This window comes from Suricata suricatta, chromosome 9, assembly GCF_006229205.1.
Source record: "Suricata suricatta isolate VVHF042 chromosome 9, meerkat_22Aug2017_6uvM2_HiC, whole genome shotgun sequence".
In the NCBI taxonomy this organism is placed as follows: domain Eukaryota; kingdom Metazoa; phylum Chordata; class Mammalia; order Carnivora; family Herpestidae; genus Suricata; species Suricata suricatta.
The window spans coordinates 139,170,088-139,177,219 of NC_043708.1; the positions used below are offsets into that span (position 1 = coordinate 139,170,088).

The 7,132-nt window shown below is 57.0% G+C and overlaps 1 protein-coding gene across 1 annotated transcript in view; it reads right to left on the minus strand.

Moving 5' to 3' along the window:
* The window catches only part of MINAR1 (membrane integral NOTCH2 associated receptor 1), a 71,521-nt gene extending 64,638 nt beyond the window's left edge, over positions 1–6,883 (minus strand). Inside the window, exon 1 of the mRNA XM_029950393.1 lies at positions 6,080–6,883. The gene's annotated coding sequence lies outside the window, so the exon portion shown is untranslated. The remainder of the gene's footprint in view (positions 1–6,079) is intronic.
* Positions 6,884–7,132: the final 249 nt, after the last annotated feature.

A 7,132-nucleotide genomic window follows, 5' to 3' on the forward strand; every position in this document is an offset into this window, starting at 1 on the left:
GGGAGAGAGAGGGACGCAAAACTTGAGAGACTACTGAATACTGAAAACGAACTGAGGGTTGAAGGGGAAGGGGGAGGGGCAAAAGAGGTGGTGGTGATGGAGGAGGGCACTTGTGGGGAAGAGCACCAAGTGTTGTATGGAAACCAACTTGACGATAAAGTATTAAAAAAAAAGAATAGGCATTTGTGTGTGGAAGTAGGGTCTACACGGCACATTAGAAGACGTGGTCTCCACTGTTTGAGGGTAACATGTGAGGCACGTTTGAGAGCATCCAGGGGATATCGGTTCAGTTCAATTAGCACCTACCAACAGGCCATCTGCCCCCTCTGGGGTCACTGGCTGGGAAAGCGGGGCATCGGGTGCCTCTCCCATCCCTGTGACTGAGATCTGGTCAATATAGGGCCCATGAGCATGTTCATGGGACAAAGGAGAAGCCCGAAGGGGTGAAGCCAATGCATGTCCACACCAAGCCCAGCACGCAAACACATGCCTGTGAGAACCAGTGGCTCGTGTGCAGAGCCACGGGAGCCACGGGCTGCGCCAACTCAGGAGGGCACCCGTGGGTCCCTCCAGATGCATGGCCTCAGTCTGCAAAGTGCTGACATGTGACATCGAGGAGCACCTGGTGGCAAAGGGACTTTGTCATTCAGTGTCCCCCGAGGAAATAGCACCTGGTATTTCAGGGGTGGGAGGGGATGGGTGGGCAAGGGAGGCTGAGACTGAATCTGTATGGTGGGTGTTGGGGACTGGAATCACCGAGCCCCCACACCGAGCAGTGAAGCTGGGGGTGGGGGGGTCATGGCCCACGCTGGTCCACAGGTTGCCAGGAGTCTATGTGCCACGGAAGCCATGGAAGCCACAGGTACCCACATAGCCAGGTGCCATACCACCAGGGGCCTGCATGGGCTCCAAGCTGCTGTTGCACCTGCTGGACATGACGTCACATGCGAGGAGAAGGGGTGAGGACATCCCTTCCTTCTGAGAAAGCAAAAGCAGTGGGAAGGCCAGGAGCGGATCTGGCACCCGCAGCCCAGAGCGTGGGGTTTTCCCGGAAGCACCTCATAGGACAGCCATATCAGACCAGGCCATTCACATGACTGCCGGAGCAGGACACCAGCAGGACCATTCCAGGGTCAGGTGTGAGCACCGAGCCAACCACAGAATGACCAGCCCTCCCCCACTTGGGCTGACACGAGCCACAGCTGCTCCTTTACCAAGCTGTGGTCTTGCTCCACTCTCCTCCCAGATTAGATTCATTGATGCACCCGCCCACAGAAGAGCCCCTGCTTCCCGGCAGCATCTAGGCCAAAGCCCCTCTGCCTTAGACCCTCCCCCACATCACCGCCACAAGCCCAAACCCTGTCATCGCTTCTTCCCAGCACTGTCCAGCAGAGACAGCGTTTGCCACAGTGAGTGATGGACCCCCCCCATGAGTGCCGGCCCGGCTCCCATGTCCCCACCACGTCCCCACCACATCCCTGCCATCCAACGTCCAGCCTGCTGCCAGAGCAGGGCACGGCCCCCATGTCCCCACCACGTCCCCACCATATCCCTGCCATCCAACGTCCAGCCTGCTGCCAGAGCAGGGCACGGCCCCCATGTCCCCACCACGACCCCACCACATCCCTGCCATCCAACGTCCAGCCTGCTGCCAGAGCAGGGCACGGCCCCCATGTCCCCACCATGTCCCCACCATGTCCCCGCTGCCCTGCTTCTAGCCTGCTGCCAGAGAGGCACACAGCTGCCACATCCCTGCCGCGTTCCCACCACCTCTCCGTCGTGCTGTCTCCCCACCACCGGGATGGGTTACACAAAGCTTGTCGTAACTCACCGGCATGGTCCTCCCTCTCGCATTTCCGGTTGTCACCTCTTGTCCTCGCCGTCTGAACTGAAATCATTTCCGTTTCACTAACTCTGTGTCCGTCCCTCCCAGGTTACGCCTGCCTGGCCTTGCTGTGCTGCTGTGAACCTGGACTTTGTCAGGTGCGGCCGAGACCCATTTGGTGGAAGGTGCCTCCAGGCCTCTGCCCACGTCCCCAACCCTGAGGGAAGGACGGCCCCAGGATCTAGGAGCTGGCTGGGGTGAGCACAAGCCTGCCCGCCCCCTGCCCCAGCCCTGCTCCAACAGCGCGTCCGCTAGAGGCCTCCTCATGGCTGCTGTTCGCCCAGCTGCACAGGGCTCACGGCACACACCAGGGTTGCCTCCCTCCATGCCTGCTGCCTCCCCTCACGCCAGGACTCACCCCTGCCACACTTCTGCCAGCCCCTGTCCCCAACATCAGCGCTGACCCACGTCTGTCCCAGTCACTGATGGATTCCCAAAGCTGTTGATGGCACCTTGTCCCTCCCAGTAACAGGTGAACGTTGGGTCCAGCTCTGTCTATTTTTATGTTTTATTTTTGAATCTTTAGCATTTGGGTGTATGATTCAGGACAAGGTAAAGAACCCCAGAAACCCAGGACAACCCGAGGAAGTTGAGGACCAGAGGGACTCTTTTCTCTGAGACATACTGTGTTATTAACACCCTCTCTCAGCCGCCTGGACCCAGTGATTTAAGCTAGGAGGCTGGACCAAATTATTTGTCATGCAACTTGACAACCCAGAAGATTTTGTTTTTGTCTCCTTTGTGACAAACACAGAAATGAAAGTGATCATGTCATCTGATCATCACTAAATATCATTAATATTCATGATGACAACCCCCATTTCCTTCCCAAGGACCAAGAACTTCTCGGGGCTTTTATCAAGTGTGGTCCCTGCGAACTAAACGTTGCTCATCACTATGCAGTGGGCCCAATATCCAGGTGCCACGGCCAGTTCTGCAGTGAGTTACACCTGCTCAGGGACGGCTCCCTCCTGCGGAGAGAGGTGCAGCCAAGCGCCATGTGGTCCCTCAGAATGAGTGTAAAGCACAGGTTTTATTAGGGGAACATGATGCACATGGCCCCTGCACTGCCCTCATCCATGGAGAAACGCAGTGGGGCAGGACACGTCTGGAGGGGGCAGGCCCTCCCTCTGCTCCCCTCCACGTTGCAGAGCCAGTGCATGGGACCACAGGACCTGAGTGTAGACACCAGATGCTAGAACGTGGTAGACAGTCTGGGAAGCAGCATTCTGGCTGTGGAGTTCAGGAGCCTCTGGTTCCATGGGAACCCCATGCCCAGACTCTCTCCCCTGGGGGCAGGTGACATTTGTCCCCAATTTCCAGGCACCTGACAAGGACCCCTGGGGTCACTGCTGAACAATTCTGCCTGTCTGTCCGTCTCCAGCCTCTACTTTGCACAAATATTCAAGCACCAGTTTGTCTGAGGGAACATGTAAATCTGAGTCACAGCTGGTTCGGTTCTTGATGAAAACCAACCCGGCCGCCCTTACTGTCTGCACCCAAGTGGGGCATCACCATCCTACGGGTGCTGACAGTCACATGCAGATTAGCAAAAGGAAAAAAATGCACACACACAAAAAAGTCAGCCTATGAAATACACAAAAGGATGCCGAACTGCCAAATGCCAAAAGCCCTGTGGCCCCTTCCCTACAGTCACATGGCCGATGTGACATTCATCATCACCTCGGAGCAGTAGGTGACAGAAGCCAGACGTAGGCTCTGCTCCTACTGGCCATGTGTCTGCCATGGCTGCTTAGCTTTGGGGATCTCAGTGACCAGGCTTCCCAAAGACACTGGTGAGAAGAAGGAGCTTGGGGTACAAAGTAGCTGGATGGGCCTTTGTTTCACATTAAAACTGTGGGAAGCGGAGAACTGCTTTCCCAAGTACAGTTCCTGCTGCCCGGCTGCAAACACCTCCGTGCTTCCGACAGTCTTACGTACTGTTAGCGAGGGTTACATCCTCTCAGGTATCTACTGGCCTCTGTATTGTGTGACTGACCTTTTTCTGTCTCCTCTGTCTCCCCATATCGCAAGACGCCTGGAACCTGCTTACAGCCCCGTGGGTGGGATGCTGGGATTTCATGGCGTGGCAGGGCATCCACGGTGCAGTGTAGGGCCACGGTATACAACTGCGAGGCATCAGTGAGCAGTGAGCCCTCATTATGGAACCCGGAACATCAAACACCCTCCATGGTAGGTGTTCCCTCCCCTTTCCTTCTGCCCTTACATGTACACAGAACTGGTCTCTTCCTTGGGCTTCAGCAACCTCCCATTTATGGTTAAAGACAGTGACTATGTGACCCCAGAAGCTTCCATGAACCACCTAAACAGTCCTGCTTCCTCTGTCGGCGTGATCAAAGGTGCCCGTGTAAACCCGATGCTCTAACACGTAGATAACGTGGTTCGGGTCCCATCCCGTGTTCTGTGTGGAGCCCACCCGCGCCCAGCCCCAGCCCAACAGTCCCGCAAGTTTCCGATTGGATTTGAATCCCTAGATGCCAGGGCGGGGGCGGGGGCCTTTATGCAGATGCTGCTCTTGGCCATCCTGCCCCCAGCTCTCGCCTCCCCACCATGATCCACCTTGGTCCCCAATCCTACCTCCTTCTACACAACCTCCCGTCTTAAGTGTTCAAATGCACACACAGCCTGTCTGCGTTCTGAGCTGCACTGTTTTCGCCTTCTGCCTACAAACCTTCCTCCCCTACCTCCTCTCTCCTCCTGGGCAGAATCCAATTTGTCCCAGTGCCTGTCTCACGACATATAAGGTCAGGCATCCACTCTCCTGTCCCCGCCATTACACCCTCAATAAATGCAGGGACAGTGTGCTGTCTGCACAAGACAGAAAGAAAAGGCCTTCCTGAGTCCAAATCAGAGCAGCCACTGCAGAGACCAGTGTGAAGGGTCCTGAAAAATTAAAAATAGAACTACCCTATGATCTAGCAATTCCATTTCTGGGTATTTACATGAAGAACACAAACATATTAATTCAAAAAGATCAAAGCACCCCTCTGTTTACAGGAGCAACAGCCAAGATGGGGAAGCAACCACGTGTCCATCCACTGATGAACGGATAAAGAAGATACGGCACATACACATAAGGAATCCTCAGTCATAAGAAAGAACGGGACCCTGCTATTTGCAATGACACAGATCCATCTAGAGAGTGTAATGCTAAGTGAAATAAGTCAGAGTAAGACAAATACCGTAGGATTTCACTCGTGTGTGGGATCTATAAAACAAATGAGCAAACAAACAAGACTCATACACACAGAAAACAAGTTGGCGGCGGCCAGAGAGGAGGGGGTGGGGGGACGGGCACATACGTGAAGGGGATGGAGAGACACAAACGTCTGGTCATAAAGAGTGAGTCACGGGGATGGCAGGCCCAGCGCAGGGAGTGTGGCCAATGTTCCAACGATGCGGGACGGCGACATGCGGGCTGGGGAGCACTTCGTGACGTGTGGGACTGCAGAACCAGCGTGCTGCACACCCAGAACTAACACAAGGCTGTGTGTCAACGCACCTCAACTAAAACCAGGAGTTAGGGGCGCCTGGGGGGCTCAGTCAGCTGAGTGTCCGACTTCGGCTCAGGTCAGGATCTCACGGCTCCTAAGCTTGAGCCGCACATCGGCTCTGTGCCGACAGCTCAGAGCCTGGGGCTGCTTCCGATGGTGTCTGCCCCTCTCTGCCCCTCCCCGCTCACGCTCTGTCTCCCCAAAATAAACATTAAAGATATATAAAAAAATTCAATTGCATTTTCTCAAACATTCAGTTAGTTAGTCCATAAAGCCCGCTGTGGTGTGGGCAGCAAGCACCTCCCCAAAAGCCCCTGTCGGGAAAGGTTAAAGACAAGCTCGGAGGAGGGGGAAGAGCCAGGCTGGGGAGGCTCAAGGCGGCTCCCTGAAGCTGAACTCCTTGACGACACACCTGCTGGCATCCCCCCACCCCCGGACCGAGTCCAAGCCGAGGGGCGAGGGCCGGCATCTCCTCTCCCACCGTCAGACCTGGCCGTCCCCAGGGCGAGGACCGGAGTGTGACAGCCTCACCAGTGCGGGAAGCCGGAGCGGTCCAGCTGGCTCAGAGACGGGTACTGGGGGTGGGGGGCGTCTGGCTTGAGCCTCTGGCACCCCCGGGACTGGTTGTGTTCAGTGTGGAATCCATGTTCCCGCCAGGCCAGCCACCCAACTAACTTACCAGCCAGGTCCTGGGCTGCAGGTGACAACCCCCAGCCCCCGAGGACCTGGGTGCTGGGCAGCCCACCACCTCCCGATTCAGGTACAAGCACGCAGGCAGCTGTCCACACACTTAACTGATACAAATTCCAGCTCGTTCCGGAAGACCCTGGGGTACTCGGCAATGGCAGAGGCTGGCCGTGTCACTGGGAGCAGGTAGGCGTGAGGCCCAGGAGAGGGGATGAAGGAAGCCACACCATCCTGGTCCCCATCCTGGCCCACCACAGCCTTCGGAGTCCAGTACGGAAGTGGCTCACGGCAGATGGCGGTTATGAAGTGTGTGCTGTGGCCTCCCCACCCCGACCTAAGTCCTTCCCACAGAGAGATGAGAATGAGCCGAAACAGAGCCCGGGCAGAGCTCTGGCCCCACAGGGACGGTGCTGTGCAGAGTCCCCTTCGCCCCCTGGGGTGGGTGGTGAGAGCGTCCAGGGCGTCCTGCAAGGAGACCCTTCACACGCCTTCCCCTGGGTTTCCTTCTCTTCTCTTCCCGTCACCGGAGCGCGTTTCCAGGGAACGTGACGCCAGGAGTCAGGGGCCACGAGGCCAGCTGGCTTGTTCTTAGCAACAGCGGAGGGCCGGCCACTGGCTGTTGGAGCAGCCCCAGGGCCACGTGGTCCGAGCCTCATGCTCAGGCCACACGCGCAGGTCTTACGTGGAGGGGACAGGAATGACCCGGGCCTGCTCTCTGTGCAGAAGTCTTCCCTGGGGTCTGGCTGGCGCCTCCGCTTCAAGGAGGCTGCTGGTCGAGGGACAGGGTCTTCTGGTCATTCCTCTCTCCCCCTCTCTCCCTGCCTCCTCCCCGCTCCCACCCTCCTCCGACCAAGAACCACCAAACCATAACTTCCGCTTTCTGGGCAGAGATGAACGGCCACACTGGGACTTGGGTGTCAGGTAACCAGACATGTCCCCGCCGTCTGAGAAGCTACGAGTCCCAGTCCCTGAAACTCCAGAAAACACACCCCAGCTGTTCCCGGGGGTCCCTTCCCGAGGTCGGGCTCTTCCCAGTGGCCTCAGG